Source organism: Cnephaeus nilssonii (assembly GCF_951640355.1).
Source record: "Cnephaeus nilssonii genome assembly, chromosome: 6".
Taxonomy (NCBI): domain Eukaryota; kingdom Metazoa; phylum Chordata; class Mammalia; order Chiroptera; family Vespertilionidae; genus Cnephaeus; species Cnephaeus nilssonii.
In genome coordinates, this window is record NC_137077.1 from 45,317,748 (window position 1) to 45,336,805 (window position 19,058).

The following is a 19,058-nucleotide window of genomic DNA, read 5'->3' on the forward strand; positions in this document are numbered from 1 at the left end:
TCATCTGTGAAATGGGGATAAATGTATGTAAAGCACATTGTATAGTGCCTAATAGCTGATGAACACTGGCTGTGATTTATTTCCCAGTTTGAACCATATGAACTTGTTTTTATCGTTTGTTGCTTAAATTTTTTTTGTGGCTGTTTCATGAGCAATTGCCAGACAATTGTTAAGCTCCTCTAGAGTAAAGATGAAACTTTTATTTATTTTGTATCACTTTCTGGGTCTTCTGTTAAGAGAGAGATGCCTGCCTCAATGGACTCTCAATCATACAGTACAGAGGCTGACTTCATCTCATTCTAAATAATTTTGCTCTTCAAATTGAAACCTAGGCACTAGGTTTTGATGTTCTAAGACCTCTGAGCTTAGTTATAAGTTGAAAAAAGAAGGTTCAGCTAGATCCCTTTATATTCTACACCATTTCTATCTCCCTTTAGCTGAGAAAGCTGAGTTCAGCCAGTCCTTCATGTTCCCACATCAGTACCTTAGCTCTAAAATCTAGGTTATCTCTGACTAGCAGCTTAGCCTTTGTTTGAAATGGGTGTGTCCACTACTGCGTGTATCTTACTCAGAACATTCTAATTTATTTATGGACTAAAGAGATGAATGAACACAATGAAAGGTGGTCTGCAGCTCTGAAGTGTGTGAAGGCACTTATTTTTAACACTAGAATGGGGTAGAGGTGCAGAGAGCTGGCCCTTCCTTTTTTTCTCCTCATTTACATATGGCTTCCTGACAGCCAATCACCAATTGCTTAGTTTGACATCCCCTCCCTCCTTTCCTGAGAAAGAGTCATCTGCTTAAAGCTAACATTTCCATAAGTTTAGGAGATTCTAGTTGGAGTTTTACATTAAGGAATGACCCGAGTACTCAAGGATTCTGGTATAGTCTTTTCCCTGAATTATTAACTTGTCATTTTAAAGCTAAACTCCCCACCCCACCTCCCCCAATTTACAGAATGAGAAATAATCACTGCACACCAAGTATTTCATGGACCCAGCTGAGAAGAAAAGTGCTTCTAAAAATTCTAGTGTTACTTTTGTTTCAGCTGTTTACACAACTTAACAATTATATGCAACTTTCCATGTTCTCAATTTTCTGTCCAGTTGTAAAACGCTTGTTTTCTAACACATCTTCATGGCAGTTGCCCCAAAGATTCCTGTTTTGTCGTGCATCAGCTTATCAATGGTTAGTCATGTTTCTAGTATTTCTTTATTTCAACATAGGCTTCTGATACTTGAAATGCAAAAGTAGTCTCTATGCTAATTCTCAAGTCAAAAGAGGAGGCTCATTTCTGATGATTGCTTAATCTTAATCCCCCAAAGAATCCTGCTTTTAAAAGAAAAGTCAAAAGGCATTTTTCACACCAACTTGCCTAAACACGCCTCCTTTGCTTTGTTCTTTTTTTCCTTGGCTGTTGAAATCTTCTGGCAGGACTGAAGCCTGGAAGCAACATGATTTGAGATGAAAAAGCTGTAGTCATCAACACACCTCTGTAGATGCATTTCTAGCCTCTCAAAATTATGTGCAGATAGAATGTGGTCAATTCAGGTCTGGCCTTTCCACTTTAGAGTCTAAAGTTTAGACTGATGGCACCATTTCACATTGTGTTGTATCGACGAATTTTAGAAGAAACATTTTCTTCTGGGTAGAACTTCTATCAAACCTATGTATAGTTTACTCTGTAATAATAATGAGAACACATTTTGCTAAAGCATGAGGATCTGATCCTCTTTTTTAAAAAAAAGCAATTAGGGCCCTAGCCAGTTTGGCTCAGTAGATAAAGCATCCGCCTGTGGACTGAAGGGTCCCAGGTTCGATTCTGGTCAAGGGTACATGCCCAGGTTGTGGGCTCGATCCCTAGTGGGGGCCTGCAGGAGTCAGCCATTCAATGATTCTTTTGATGTTTCTAACTCTCTTTCCCTTCCTCTCTGAAATCAATAAAAATATATTTTTAAAAATAATAAAAAGTAATTAGGACATCACCTCTTTTTCTTTTATTTCAGTACATCGTATTTTTCATTGGAAGGAGTTGAATTTTGTTTTGCTTTGTTTTAAATGTGACTTCCACAAGGAGTTTCCAAGTGGAATTTACTCTTTGTATACTAGAAGGATAAAGTCACATAAGAACATGTGAGGAGGCAGAGATGGTTTTTGAACATGCTGTCTCAATTATTGAGCAAAACCCCCAGTTTTCAACACGCGTCAGCAGTTCCATTGTATGAACTAGAGGCAGTACACCAAGGTGAATAAGAACACAGACTGGGTTTGAATTTTGGCCCTACTTGCTGGCTCTGTGACAGCAGGTGAGTTATTTAACCCCCTTGTGCCTCCTTTTTCTCATATGTACAATGGGGATAATAGCACTACCACCTACTTCAGAGGGTTATTGTGATGATTAAATAAGTTAGTACTTATAAAGTGCTTAGACACGTACCTTGGCACATAGTAAATGTGATGTGTTAGCTGTTACTATGACCAGAGATGTAGGATCTTTATATTATAAAGACAGAAAGACGGCTTTTCTGTAAACATGCCCATGTCCTTCCAGGGAAGGTCTCTTAGGTCTTGAATTCCTATTCCATGACTTTAAATTTATACCAACATTTCTTCTGTTTCACTAAATGAAGACCCAATTCCATCTGAAAACCTCAATTGTAAGCATTTTCTAAAAGCCTTAACTGACAAATAACATGCTATGTTTGGAAAGTGGTTTTTAGGAATCACTTGATGATGAAAGTTAACTGATAAATAAATTAGAGAACAAGCAAGAATATTCAATAGTTAAAATACAGTATTTGCTGGATAATAAGTATGTGTTATAATTCTATACATACCAGTTCATTATTCTCTATGTGTGTGATTATTTGATCAGTTCTTGTTTTCCTAATTAGACTTTAAACTCCATGAGGAGCCATACCCGATTTGGCTCAGTGGATGGAGCGTCAGCCTGTGGACTGAAGGGTCCCAGGTGTTCAATTCTGGTCAAGGGCATGTACCTTGGTTGCGGGCACATACCCAGTGGGGAGTGTGCAGGAGGCAGCTGACCGATGTTTCTCTCTCATTGATGTTTCTAACTCTCTATCCCTCTCCCTTCCTTTCTGTAAAAAACCAATAAAATATATATATTTTAAAAATAAATAAACTCCATGAGGAAAGGGACTCTGCTTTGCTTCAGCACCCAGTGTCTGATATATAGGAGGCATTCAAAAGTAGTTGTTGAATGAATGAATGAATGAATGAATACATGCATGGCTTGGTAATAAAAAAATATATAATACCTTTGAATGTCATTGTGTTTATATAAAAGCTTTTTAAAAAGTTCATTTGTAGATAATAGGATTATTCATACTCTTACTATTTCTATTAAGAAAATAGAAGACTGACAGAGAAACTGAGGTATAGGGAGATTCGTTAACTTAGCAAAGATATGGGCTCAAGGATGAGCTTTCAGTCTTCTGAGTTCCAGTCTGGGTCTATTTCCAGTAAGATGAAAAGGAAAATCAAGAAATGCCACCAGCCCCACCAGCGTGATTCCATGGTCGCCACATGAACCAAGAGATTTGCTGGTTCGATTCCTAGTTGGGGCACATGCCCAGTAGGGGGAGTGTAGGAGGTAGCTGGTTGATGATTCTACCTCATCATTGGTGTTTCTATCTCTCTCTATCTCTCTGTTAATTATTACCCAAGGATATTTTTCTATTGATTTTTAGAGAGAGTGGAAGGAAGTGGGAGAGACACACAGAGAGAAACATGGATGTGGGAGAGACACATCGATTGGTTGCCTCCTGCATATGCCCCAACCAGGGCCAGGGATTGAGCCTGCAACCGAAGTACCTGCCCTTGACCAGAATCAAACCCTTTAGTCTGTGGGCTGATGCTCTATCCACTGAGCCAAACTGGCTAGAGCACAATAAAAATATTTTTTTAAAAAGGAAAGGAATGCCACCTTACTTTCCTCTTTAATATTTTTCCTTCTTCTCCCCTGAAGTAGTTCCATGCTTAGATTCTATAGATGCAGAAAGGAGAAAATATTCAGACCTGTGTTTAGTCCTCTCCTTGGAGAGCAGACATCAATGCACGGAATTGCTACATACCCATGACTCAGAGCCCTGTCTCCCAGGTGCCAGGTCCTGGTGCCAGTTTCTGACATGCTGATAAAGTTAGAGTATGCTGCTGGCCCCATCGAGATGTCTTGAACATCAAAGGTTTAATATCACCAATGAAAATTAAAATGAATGTGGCATGTTGCTGAAAAATTACCACATAGGCAAATGGATGACTTTTTATTTAGCTCCTGAAAATACCATACATAGAAGGACATTCTTAACCATCTGGAAACTATTTTGAGGAAATTAAAGTTTTGGAGTTCAACTCTATCAATGATTCCCTCTTGCCTTTATTAGTATTATTATTTCCCTGTTGCCTTGCCCTCAAACCAGATCCCAAAGCTTGGTTCCTATAAAACAGCTCCCAACAAATTTGTAAGTTAGAATCTTTGCCCTCTTTTCCCTTTTGACTTTCAGACATTCCTCTGCCTTTACTCTAAGTTATGCATACATATATCACAGGCATAAAATGTTCTTTTTTTTTTTACTCTTAGCACATGTGGAGATGATTTAGTGCCTGAAAGAGGATTCTTTGGACATTTTCCTTTTTACAAAATCCAATCCTATGGAATCAGAGAGAGGGTTGTTGTTGTTTTTTTGAGTCTCTTTAAAGTGTAAACCAGAAGCATAATCAAACCAAATGAAAAACAATCCAATCAGGCCATTAGAATAATATTCTGTATCACTGGCACAAGAATTTAATGTTAGATGACTTACAGTTACTGCTACGCCATGCACAACTATATTGGTTACGTCAGATGGATATGTAATTATCTTTTGGACTAGTTGGCTCTCTTGTTTTAGCCTCCATGCTGGATTAAGATTTCATAAAACCATGATTAATTAAAATGTTTGAGGAATGAGGACTTGTGTTTCATTTAATTTTTTGGTTAACTGAAGTTTAATCAGAAAACTCTTGTCTTTAATCATTGTTGAAATCTATAATTTTTTTTTGCAACAAAAGGAGAGCACCATGGAAGAATTTGTCATTGGTAGTTAAGAATATTATAAGTGCCTTGGGATCATTTTATGACTATTATAAAATGTTACAGATGGAGGGAGAGTGAGAGGATGAAATTAATATGAAAACTAGTTGAAAACTAGATCCCTGGGGTCAAACAGCCAGTTACCTCTATCTCTTCACAGTGAGCCATAAAATAGTATTTATTGAGCACCTACTGCTTGCCAGGCCTTAGACTCTTCCCATAAGGCGTCCATTTCTGGTGGAGGAGAGAGGGATGTGTTTACTTATAATGACTGTACAATGTAGTAAGTGGGTAAGAAGATATGCAGTAAGTATTAGTTCAGCTCAGACCAGGAAACTACCAATGGCCTGAGGAAGTCAAAGACCTCACCTGGGGCAGGATTGCAGTCTGAGTTTTGACACATGCATAGGAGTTACATGGAGAAGAGGAGGTAGGCTATCCTTGGCTGAAGCAGCAGGCTTTGAAATTTAAGAGATGTAAATGAGGCTACATGTCTAGGGACCTGGTGTGTATGTCTGTGTCAGGGCAGAGGCTGTTGGCAGGTGAGTCTGGACAGCAGGCTGGGGCAGACTTTAAGGACCATTTATACAGAGTTCAAGTGCTATTTTGTAAGTAACATATAACAATGGAGTTAAACAACCTGATTTGTATTCCATAAAGATTACTCTGGCTATGATGGGAAAGAAGTACTGGCAGGGGAAGAGACTATTTTGATCAACTAGTTGAATTTAAAAAATGATTTTACTGTTTTATTGGTCAGCATTATAGTTTATATTATTATTTCAGTTTTCTTCTCTCTTGAATATGAGGCACAATGGGCATGTGGCTTCCCCAAGGTTCTGAATGGAATCCATTGAAAAACTGACTTAAAGCCAGGTCTCAAAGTTTCCTCCAGCAATTGCTAGACCACACTCCCCATTTTATAGTATATTTATGATATAATTAACTTCCAGAAAGCCATATGGCTTTTGTTACAAAGACTAAAGGAATGTGCTTTTCATAACGAATGGCATATGGCCTCCAATAGCTCTTTGCTTGCATGTTTTAACAAAATGTACTGGTACATAAATTATATGCCTCAGGTCAGTTAGCAAACTGAAGTTGATTTTCTTCTGCTCTCCCTAATTACAACTGCATTTCTGACAGATATCAAGGAGTTTTTTGGCAACCTGTGGGTGTGAACATTCATAGTGTGGCTCAGAGGATCCTTTTCTCCTATGCGCTGCCTCTTTAACATGTCTGCATTTGTCTCTCATTCACAGGGGAGTGTGTGGCTCATGCAAACAGGGGCATTTCTGATGAAGCTGCATGCCTTTGGAATGGTGGGGAAATTAGTTGACTTAAATGACACAATAGGCAAAAGGAACAATTGAATGAGAACCACTGAGCTGAAAGTTGACATCCATTTTTGGTCACTTAAATAGGATGTAGGGCTGATGGATACATGATAGATGCTCACATGCTGAACTAATTTAATAGCAGTTAAGCATGAGGGCTCACACTTAATCTCTCAGAGTTATTTAGAAACCTTTCTATTTTAGGTAACATGCCTTAAAGTTCTGCTCTCTTAGTTCACAGTGTGTTTCATCCTATTGTTGAAGCTGGTTTTCTGATAGAGTCTGAACGAGCTCCCTGCAACTTCACATTATCATATTACAATATTTACCACCAATTATTTGTACTCAAGGTCGATGACATTATGCCATTGGAATTCCCTGGACTCTGAATTCGTAAGATAGTCCAAAATGCTCTTGTCAGTGATGGAAAAATACAGCACAATTACTGTAAGTCAGTTGGTTCATAAAGGATTTGAGTTTCAAATTTCACTCATATTGGCAAATTGCTTGCCTTAATGTATTTGCTTATATTACTTTAATAATAAAATTTAAAAAATTAATTGGAAGTATATCAACTGCAAAATAAAATTTAAAACATATGTTTCTTAAGTAACAAAAGTAAAAAAGTAAAAATATATTTGAATTAACATTAAAACATTTAAACCCTTCTATTCACAAGCTTAATTTCCCAAGAAGAATTTAGGATAATTTATTCATGAAGAATAAACCACAATTTTTAATAAATAAATTAAAATTTTAGTCTGTCTTTTTCCCATCTAAAATGACTCATTCAAATCCTGTTCATACAAAAGGGAAGTATTTTTTAACTTGTGTTTTAAATCATCTTATATTTACTATGATCTGTATTACTTTTCTGGACAAGTCATAGCTTCTCCTTTCATAAAATAATATCTTCCATTATGTTATAATTACAAACTGTGGACTCATAGGATCGATGAATCATAGGGCTGGATGGAATAAGACTTCAGCAATCATCTCTGCCTCCAGGGCATCGCTACACCATGAATTGAAAAACAAGGTAAGAGACACCTTTAGCCAGAAATACAGTTTTGGCTAGATAAAGAAAAAGTTAAATCTGGGAACTCTTTTCCTCTTTAGCAAAAACACTTCATGCCTTTTCCCCCTCAAAGTGAAACCCACCCCAAACTGATATTATTAGAATAATACCACCAGAAAACCTGTTGTGTGTGAAAATGTAAAACCATTTAGACTCACTTTATGTTTGAGAATTGAATACTAGGATCTGTGAGACTCCAGAGAAGCAGTGTTTGAGAGTGAAAGATTCTGCCCTCATCTATTTAAGCATCACTTATTACATGACTTCAAAATATAAAGACAGTATGTAAGTACAGGCTTTATAAACAAATTAATGCTATATAATCTATAGGAAGCCAGAAAACAATTTGAAAAAGTAATTAGGGTAACATTTATGTACTAACAAAAGTCAGTTGGAAGTTGGAATAAATGTTACTTTCTTAACTGTCACAATTCACTCATGTTAAGACCACTACTATCTTGCTGATAGGCTCCTTATCACTTAGAGGTAGTTGTAGGACAGGATATGCTTCAAGACAGAGCCAGGATGGCTGTGTGGAGAAATCAGGTCAAAATTTCAAGCAAAATTAATCCCCTGACTTTTTATAAGATAGTTCTGTCAGGACTGAGCAAACATAGACACAAAAGAGAGATGCAGCTCACTAAAATTATTTTGAGTTCAGGGTGGGGCAAAAGTAGGTTTACAATTGTTCATATGGAAAATAATACAATAATTAATAAATAATAATACAAGAATGAACTCTTTGGTTTGTGCTCTCACAACTATAAACCTACTTTTGTTCCACCCTGTATTTGGTTTAATTTGAATTTTACATTCTAAAAAATTTATGATATGCACAGACATGAACAAATTTTTCTCTAGATTTTCAAATCCTATACCAAATTATTTTAACAAAGAAATATGATTATAATGTAAATAGGGGAAATGGCCAAGACCAAATGCAACTGGCTTCAAAGGAAGGTAGATGCTGTTCCTCGAAGACATGGTTGTTCTGCTGAGCCCCATTTGGATCTGGATATTGTAAGGTGGTCCTAGTACTGATTTTGGAGGCTGGACATGCAGAGAGTTGAACTGGAGTTGGGCAGATACAGGACAGGGAGGGTAGAGGAGGAGGAGAGTAGCCAGAGAGAGGTGATGCTGAGAAACCACAGAGAGTAAAGACAGTGAGTAAATATTCCAGGTGCTGGGTGAGTAAAAGAGACTTACGGGCAAAAAAATGCTAAATATTTAATGACATTGCTTCTGTTTCTGCAATTGTATATTATTCCGACTCCTCAATCTTTAGTAAAGTCTATCCTAAGCATTCATACTTTAAGGACTTCCTTTTTGTTTTGGATTGGAAACTATGGGAAAGAACTTATTCCATTTCGGGCTGAAAGGGGTTTGCATGAACAGGAAAAGACACAAGATGAACAAATTAGGCAGAAGCAGAGCCAAGGAAGCCCTGCAAATGGACCAGCTTCTCCTTCTTCCATCCCCCCAGATATCTAGGGCTTTTGGAGTGGACTTTGGTCTTCCATAACCTATGGGATGGATGTTTGAATCAGGAAAAATAGATCCCTTCTGAAATTTGGATTGCATTGATACAGTTTGAAAATACTATAATTTATCAAGAGTGGAAAATTTTTATTTCTAGGGCTCCACTTTCTATCATGGTGTTAATTATCTAGAGCACATGATACCTTTGGCATTTTCTTCTGCAAACATACCAGACATTTAGCATTTATTTTGATTTTTAAGTCAAGTCCAAGCTAGTCAATTGTGTGCCTGGTAAACCAAAAAATATTGTTGAAATTTGTGGTGATGGTTTTGAAACTGCTTTGTGCATTTGCATTTATTGAAAGTGTAATTATAGGTTGCTTCTCTCTGTAGCATTCCCCAATGGCATGCAGGAGAATTTGTTTGTATGTGAAAATCTTTATAGGAAGTAGCTTTGTTGTGTGAGACTTGCAGACTGGTACTGACATGTTTGAAGGTGCCCACATTTTTTTAAAATTTTTTTGGCTTATCATCACTTATGAGTAATGGCCATGAACTACAGTTAAAAAAGTATTAACGATCCATTTCTTGAACTTCTCTTTTAAAGGGGCTAATTTCACATATATGTCTTTATTAAAGATGAATTTGAGGTTTAATGTGTTTATATGAAATTTGAGTTTTTGTCTACATTCTTCCATTGTATTCTGCTGCATTATTAGTGACAAAAATATGTTCATTTAGAGAGAGAGAGAGAGAGAGAGAGAGAGAGAGAGAGAGAGAGAGAGAGAATGAAGGAACGAAGGAAGGAAGCAAAGCAGAGATGTTTTAAAATATGGTATAGGCAGCATACTTAATTCTTTTATTTAGGAAGTCTCTCATATACTTTTTTTTTTTTTTAAACAGGTATGTTTTGCATTGCCACATCTTGATGTTCTGGTAGGGTCTTCTGGGAAAATTTGTTTGGTGAAGAAATTTCTATATAGTGTAATTTGACATTTGAGAACCTTCCAGAAAACACTGAAGTGTATAAACCAAACAAGTGCCTTGACTACTTATCTACATTTAGCCACAACTATGCTATTCTCATAGTTATGGGACAGGCTGAGGGTCAAGTTCTTTTCTGGCTTTGAATCTGAAACTTCAGGGCAACGTTTAATTTTCCCAAAACTTGTAGAGTCTACTGTTTAGTGATACAAAATCATATTTCTGCTCAGAAAATGACATAGTTAAACTGATTTTATGGAAATTTGAAATGGAAGCCAAATGTTAGGTGATTTTAATCCAAACAAAACATTACCCATAAAAATCTGAAGATTTCTATTAAATTTGGAGACACTATATCTTCTGTTGCTTTGTAAACTGAGTCTAGAATCATTTAGACCCCATAAAGTCAACTTGTTCTAGTGTTTGGAGACCACCTCACTCTTTGGCTTCCAAGATCCCAAGTGTGTTCCCAAAAATCTGTTCTTGTCTTGTGTTCTCCAACTTTTATCCCTAGAGGGCTGTGTGTATGTGTGCTATTTTATAGTTGCCCATTCTGAACTTCTCCTTAAATTGGGCCTATTTTTCCAGCCTATCAGGATTTGGGAACATTCTGATTTCTGCCAGCTTGTTATTTATTCTTCTCAGACTCTTGCCATTCACAGAATAGCACGTGGACCATGTACAATTCATTTAAACATTGGCACAAATGGCGATGAGGGCAGGGCAACGAGAAGCCTATCGCATGGCACTGGCACTGCCCTGTGAGGTGATTTGGGGTCTGTTAGTCATCACTCTGTGGGTGTGGTTGTTTAACCAGTTCAAAAATTATTTGTATTCTTATCTAGAACCAAAATATATCTCTCATTTAAGTCCCACATATTTTAAAAGATGATTTTTTTTACATGCTATGTTTTTTTTTGTTGTTGTTCTTAAGGTTAAGACTTTTTTCATACCTTGTACACATGTTTTTTGTGGGTTTCCAAGAAAGCTATGGATCTTGACTCATTGTTTCTAGTAGTTTTTTAGGTGACTCAATTGAGTTTTATAAACCAAAAGTCATTATGTGTGGGTAATGAAAATTTAATTCTTCTTTTAAAACCTCCTATTTGATTGTGTATTTCATCATAGTTTTGATCTTTACGAATATCCTATATAATAAAAGGGTAATATGCAAATTGACCCTAAGGGCAGAATGACTGGTTGCTATGATGTGCACTGACCACCAGGGGGCAGACGCTCAATGCAGGAACTGCCCCCTGGTGGTCAGTGTGCTTCCACAGGGGGAGCGCTGCTCAGCTAGAAGCTGGTTCATAGCTGACCAGCACAGTGGTGGTGGTGGGAGCCTCTCCCACCTCCACAGCAGTGCTAAGGATGTCTGACTAATGGCTTAGGCCCGCTCCCCCTGGGTGTTAGTTGGACATCCCCCAAGGGCTCCTGGTGTTAGTTGGACATCCCTCAACTAACATCCCCCAAGGGCTCCCCCTAAGGTGTTAGTTGGACATCCCCCAAGGGCTCCTGGGCTGCCAGAGGGATGTCTGACTGCCAGCTTAGGTAGATTTCCCCCGAGGGCTCCTGAACTGCGGGAGGGTGCAAGCTGGGCTGAGGGACCCCCGAGTGCATGAATTTTCATGCACCGGGCCTCTAGTTGTAATATAGAAATCTTCACTTCAATCACATCCACTTGCATTTCAAACAACTGCAGTCCAGCTTTCCAGGACACCAGCAGATTTAAATTTTAGCAGGAAGTAGATATGGGAAATATCACCTATTCACATCCCGTAGAAATGCAACTTTCACTCTGTTTTTAAGATGTGCTCACTGCTTAGTGATATCATGGATGCTGTGGCCATTTTTTTTTTAAGTAAGTAAGAAACAAAATTGAAAAATTAAAAATATTGAAATTAAGAATTGAATTAAGAGAAAAACTGTTGTATAAGAATATGGAGGGTCTCTCCCATGAGACCCATTTATGACAGAGGTGATTCAAGTTATGACTGCTTTATCGGGGATAATATGTATAAATGTTAGAGTAATGTAATCTTTTTTTACATCACCTAAGTATATGTTTTTATTTATTTTAGAGAGAAAGGAAGTGGGGGCAGGGCGAGAGATAGATAGAGAAATATTGATGTGAGAAAGAAACATTGAATGGTTGCTGCCCATATGTGCCCCCACTGGAGATCAAACCCACAAACTTTTGATGCTCAGGATAATGCTCCAACCAACTCCAACTGAGCCACCCAGCCAGGCAAAGTTTTGTAATCTTGATCAACAGGTATTATATGTGGTTCAGACCCTATTGTACATTCTTTCCATCTATGCTTCTATTTCCTGAAATAGGAGTTGCTGTAATGGCAGCAGCAGCCATCCTTTTATTAGTTTTTCAAACATGGAAGGCATATGTGCATATTTGCACTTCAGGAAGGTCACTCTGATGACATGGTGAAGGATGGATAGAGGAAGACAAAACTGACAACAGACTAGCTGGGGACTAAAGTAATATTGGAAAATAAGAAGAAGTGGGGCAGATTTGTGAGGTGTGAGGAGGTAGAATCAGTTTCTTATGATGAATTCGATGCAGGGTTGAGTAAAGAAGAAATCAAAGATAGATCCCAGGGTTTTTGACTGGGTGACAGAGAGGACCATGATGCTAACATTGGGAATAAGAGAGGAAAAGCAGGTATGGAAGAGAAGACAGTGAGTTCATTTGTGTATACCTTGGCTTTGAGATGCCTGTGTGACATCAAGCAGAGATAGCAGCTAATCCTACATGAATTTGGCACACAGGAAAGAAGGCAGATCCACCAGGCTTTCTATTCAGTCTCCCTTTCTCTGGGGCACAAGGAAATGATCAAATGACAAATGTAAACACATTGGATTACAACAGCGATTTTCAACCTTTTTCATCTCATGGCACACATAAACTGATTACTAAAATTCTGTGGCACACCAAAAAATATATTTTTTGCCGATCTGACAACAAAAAAAGGTATAATTTTGATTCATTCACATTGGATAGCTATTTTTTGTTGGCTATTGTCCTTTTTAATTTGACAATCTAAGGGAAAAAAGGTCAAGGTCCCTGACTAACTAGTCAGGTATTGCTTGCTTTAGAAGTTCTTGCAGCACACCAGTTGAAAAAATCACTGGATTAAGCAAGAACATAAACAGAATACAATAAATGACTGTGTATATGCTCATGTGAAACTCTTCTAAAATTCTTTCTTTTCTATTGTGGTGTGATAACATAAAATTGACCATTTTAATCATTAAGTTCATTTACACTGTTGCACAATCATTACTACCATCCATCTCCAGGACTTTTCATCTTTCCAAATTGAAATTTAGTACTCATTAAACAATAACTCCCCACTTCCCTGTTTCCCAGAGCCCCTAGTAACCACCATTTTACTTTCTCTTTGACTCCCCTAAATACCTCATGTAAGTGGAATCATATAGTATTTGGCTTTTTATGTCTGGCTTACATCACCAGGCATAATGTCTTCAAGGCTCATCCATGTTGCAGCATTTGCAGAATTTCCTTTCTTTTTGAAGTTGAATAATATTACATTGTATGTGTATACCACATTTTGCTATTCATTCGTCTGTCGACGGGCCCTTGGATTGCTTACACATTTTGGTCATTGTGAAATAATGCTACTATAACCTGTGTGTTCAAATATCTGTTTGAATCTGTTTTCAATTCTTTTTGGGTACGTACCCAGAAATAGAATTGCTGAATCATATGGTATTCTATGTTTAATTTCTTGAGGAACCACTAATTGTTTTCCACAGCAACTGTATCATTTTACATTTCTACCAACAATGCACAGGGTTCCAATTTCTCCACATTCTTACCAACACTTACTTTCTGTTTAAAAACTTTTTTTTTTTTATAATTACCATCCTAAGGACAATGAATTGGTATCTCCCGATTTTGTTTGCATTTCCCTAAGGATTAGTGATATTGAGCATCTTTTCATGTCATGTCAGCATATTTTACTGGCCATTTGTATATCTTCTTTGTTGAAATGTCTACTCAAGTCCTTTGCCCATTTTTAACTTGGATTGTTTGTTTTTTTATTGTTGAGTTTTAGAGTTTAAAACCCTATAGACAGGGGTCAAATTCTGACCATTTATAGAATTCGGATTTTCATTATTAGCAACTAATAACTTTACTCCTTTAGAAAAAAAGCATAGAAAGCATTGATTTAAAATGTGATTAAGTGGAATTCATTTCAGTTACATTTGGCAGAGATCTGACATTTCTAGCTATCTTTACCTAGCCAGATGCTTGAGATAATTTTTCCACATAATGAATCAATGCGTATTTGTTTTGTGCACATTCACAACTATTTCTGAACTCAGTCAAAAGTTTTAAGAACTGCTCTCAGACTCCTGTCTTGCCTACAAAAATACCAGATAAATATATACAAATGACAGTGTTTTTCCATTTTTAGGATATATTTGGCATTAAACTCAGGACAAAAGAAGACATAAACTTTAGCCTGTGGTTTGAGTCCCCCAGCCCTCATGAAGGTGTTTGCTCCCACCCACTGCCTCACAAAGGTGACATTGCTCTTGCACATCTGAATCTATTTATAATGTGAGAAGAGAGGTGAGAAAGAATGTTGGTTTTCTATTTTGTGACATTTTTGTGGTGACACAGATATTTTTATGAAATCCAGCCATGAAATTTCCCTTTTCTGGAAAGATAACACAGGAGGAATTATTTTGAAAGGGTAAACTACTTAACTAACTGCTCTTATGTGCTCCAAATAAACCTGCATTCAATTGTTTGTAATAGGTTTAGCTGGCTGATTTAGGAGCAGTAAATTTTTAATAGATTTCTATGATATTCAGCTATTTCTACATCAACAAAGGGAACTGTATTATTTTAAAATGCCCCAGAGTATAAAGTAGTGTTTATAGAGGCACTCAGTTAAATGTTACTTAGTAAATGTCCTAAAATTATTTTCATATGTTATCATTTATTTATCCCCAAACAGATTGTAAGCAACTCAAAGGAGCTGTTTTTAATCCCCTTTTATTGCATAATATAATGGTCTTTGTACAGAGCTAGCTAAATAAATGTTGCTGACTGATTGAACTGGCACTTATTAGGACTTTTTTACTGGCTGTTCAATGTTGTTTTAAATTTTGGGTGGAAGAACAAGGGGCTTTAAAAATCACAGTCTTTCTGTTAGATAACCAGTTTTTATATATTCTGAGGATTTCAAATGTAATGGGTGAGTAGACCCATTTGTTCTGTGTTGTAAGCATTAAATTGCTCTCTGGCCATGCCCTGTTCAATTTTATTTACCAGACCATTAATGAAATCAACATTCATCAACCCGTGGCAGACAACTCTATTTTCAAAACCCATTTGCTCCTTCCATGCAATACTTTGAGTTTTTCCTAGGGGCCTTCTGAGTTTTGTCCCTGCCATGGCACTTGTTTACACTAGGAAAATCTTTAGTGTGAAGTTGGGTGATCACTTTTCTCATATCTTGTAAATACCAACAAAGTGAAACATATATTTATATATATGTATGATATATATATATATCATACACACACACACACACACACACACACACACACACACACACACACACGCACACACACAGACACACACTGAGTGGCCAGATTATTATGATCTCTGAACACATAATAATCTGGCCACTCAGTGTATTTGTATCTCAAATTGGTACCAAAAGAATTCTAGACTTTTGCTGGAGATCAACCACCTATTTGACCTGAGCTTTCTATCAGCCAGTGCAAAGGGGAAAACTGATCAGCTGCACGATTTATAGTATCTTTGATATCAAATAAATGAGGTACTCAAGAGAAGTACACTGAGTGGCCAGATTATTATGTGTTCAGAGATCATAATAATCTGGCCACTCAGTGTACATGTTTCCTTTAGGAATTACATTTTCCAATATGATCACCAATAGCCACACATGACTGCTTAGTACTTGAAATGCGGCTTATCTGAATTTTAATGTATTATAAGTGTAAAATGCACAGTGAATTTCAAAGACATAGTACAAAATAAAAAAGGGGAAATATCTCAATTTTTTAAAAATATTGAGTCCTGGTTGAAATTAGATTATTTTTGGATATAATGGATTAAATAAAATATATTATTAAATTAAATTCTTTTCCCTTTGTTTGAATGCTGCTGTTAGAAAATTTTAAATTACATATGTGGATCACATCAAATATCTATTGGACAGTATTGCTCTAGAACAGAGTTTCTCAACGCCAGTAGTATTGACATTTTGGGTCAGATAATTTTTGTTGTTGTAAGGGTTGTCCTGTGCATTGTAAGATCTTTAGCAGCATCTATGGCCTGTACTCACTAGATCACAGTAAACTGCACTCCCCTCAACTATGACCACCAAAAGTTTCTAGCCATTGCTAAATATTTTTGAGGGCCAAAATCGACCCTGGTTGAGAACCATCCATAGAGTATAAAATACTGTTTGTAGAGGCATCTGCTAGGATATTACTTTGTACATGTTCTAAGGTCTTTTTCACAAATTTAAAGATTATTTTACCAAATAGATCACACACAATTCATGAGACCCTATTTTTAACCTCACTTTGGGGCATTAATACATAATATTCTGTGCAGTGGGAGGGCAATAATTGCTTACTTTTTCAACATTTTCAGTCCAAATTTTCACCACCCCAAACTTTTCTAAGCAGTTAATCCACAAAGTTTAAGGAGTTGTTGGTCATACATTACTCTTTTTAAATCTTGGCATTTGGTGATCACTGCCAACAGTGTTATTTTCACATACATGAGCCGGGCTGAGAGTCAATTAATCAGACCAGACTTACAGCCGTGACAAAGTCTGCATAACCGCCATTATTCTAATTGTCTGGGGAAGTGTCCAAGACCAGCCGGGACTCCTGCAAGAATCCAAAGATACTATAATGGAAGCTCACCAATTTTAGAAGAGTTGATCTTTATTTTGGTAACAGCTGTCGGCATTCCAAAGGGCTCTCCTTCTGTCCATTGAAGTGAAGAGGCTCAGTTATAGATTTGGTTCTGTCTGAGGATTTGGTGACATCATTTGGAGAATTATTAGGCTGTCAGTGAATATGTTTTTGTGTATAGTGGATAACTATTTAAAACTAGTTTATAAGGATGGGGATGGGATTCTAAAAACTACCCAAGGGGTCAGGTCTTAGAGAAAACTGCTTCATTTATGAGAGCATTTTCCTGAATTGAAGTGGGGGGGATTGCTTTTCAGGACATCTAATGTCACTGACCACTCTGTATAGGAGTCTGCTGAGGGCCACAGCAAGATTTGCTGGCCCCATAGCTATAACTCCAACCCTTTCCTTTCTTCTTCACATTTCAAGCGTTTGAGTAACTTGCTGACAATGTACATATTGACAGTGGTGGCATTGTCTTTTGAGTACCATAGTTGCGATATAGTTGTTATGTAAGAAAGCCCCTCCATCCACTGCCAGAAAATTTGTAGATGTCATGTGGTCTTTGCAGGGCCCTGACAGTTCTGCTGCATACTGGACAGTGGAGCGATTTCTAGCTCGCCTCCGGATATGTTCAGAAGCCACTCTGAGTGCTGACTGTGATTATTGCCTATTTGTTTATCATCATCAAGTCTATGGCTCACTCTAGTTGAACTCAGTTAAATTTTGCTGATTTTTTTTAAAGAGCAGTTTTCTATTCCCTGAAACCTAGAGTCATTGACTTGCTAGGCGTTAAAAAACAAAACAAAAAAAAGTGTGCTAGTTTTCTTTTTGTTAATTTTCAAGATGGATTTCTTAGGCCAATATTCATTACCAGGCTTTTAAGTTGGCTAGCTCCCTGTTGACTCCTGACATACAGTTTGTTACCTTGTGGGGAAAAGTGTTTAGGAGAAACTCTACCCAGAATACAATAATTTTGACTTAGAACTTAGAGGCTAGAGAGTTTCAAATCAAATCACCTAGCAGTTGTTCTTTGGATTATGATCTTAAATTATTAGTGTGCCTGTTTCTGCCAAGAGCTGTGAGTGCAGTAGGTAAAGGAACCATGTCTTCAAAGAATATAACATGCTCAAATATGTTTAAAACAAACATTTTAACATAGCAGAAGGCAATAAGTTTTTCAGGGTATTGGAAAAGGAGGAAAACCAGACACTTCATGTATTTAAAATATTCCACTTCTTATACATGTTGAAAGTAAACCAATTTGCCATCACTCAGACCTGGCTTTTAAGAAATGTAAAAAGCAAAATGGCAAGTCCGGTCTACTTGCCTCGGTCATTAGAAGCATTTGATTTTGCCTCCTGACTTTGTATGTCTTAAAAATTTTTTTGGGGGGGCAAATGGTTTATTTTCTTTAACTATCCCCTCCAAAAAAAAAAAAAGCCAACAACCCACTCATACCCCATCCTTTCACCAAAACACACTGTCATTGTTGCTTTTTGAGCTACATGAATAAAGCAGTTTAGAAGCCATCACTGGAAAACACTTGAAACTGGGAAATTTAACCAAGTGAGTTTAGTGTCAGGAATTATACAAATTGGCTGTGGTCTAAACTTGGACATGAACCCAACACCAACACATTTGGAAGTCACTTATACTTGGCTACCTAAAATACAATTTTGTGTAATTTGAATGCTTTGGCCAATATTAATCTGTAACTGCCAATACGAGTTTAAATAATAGGGTTACAACAAAGTTTCAGTATCCACAAAATGCTAGTTTATTCTAAATTTTAATAAATTATAGAGTATTCTTCTTTGACCAAGCAAATAAGATGAGAGATAATAGAAATAACTCGTCCTATTTTGACCACTCTATTTTGATTATACCATTTCTTTTCAGTCCTTCTCAAGTTTCAAAAAAATAATTTTTTTTTTATCAAAACCTTTGCTTTCTCTAAGGAAGATTACCCAATGTGCCTACTAAGTACAAAGCACTTTCAGGATCTTTGAACTCTCATTGCCTGAGCCACATGTTTGGCCTTAAACCAGTTTGTATTGCTTTGCTTTACATTGTTGTGAGCCCCTTCACAGGTGTAAGTTTTATTTTCACTTCACCCTCATGGCTAACCAAG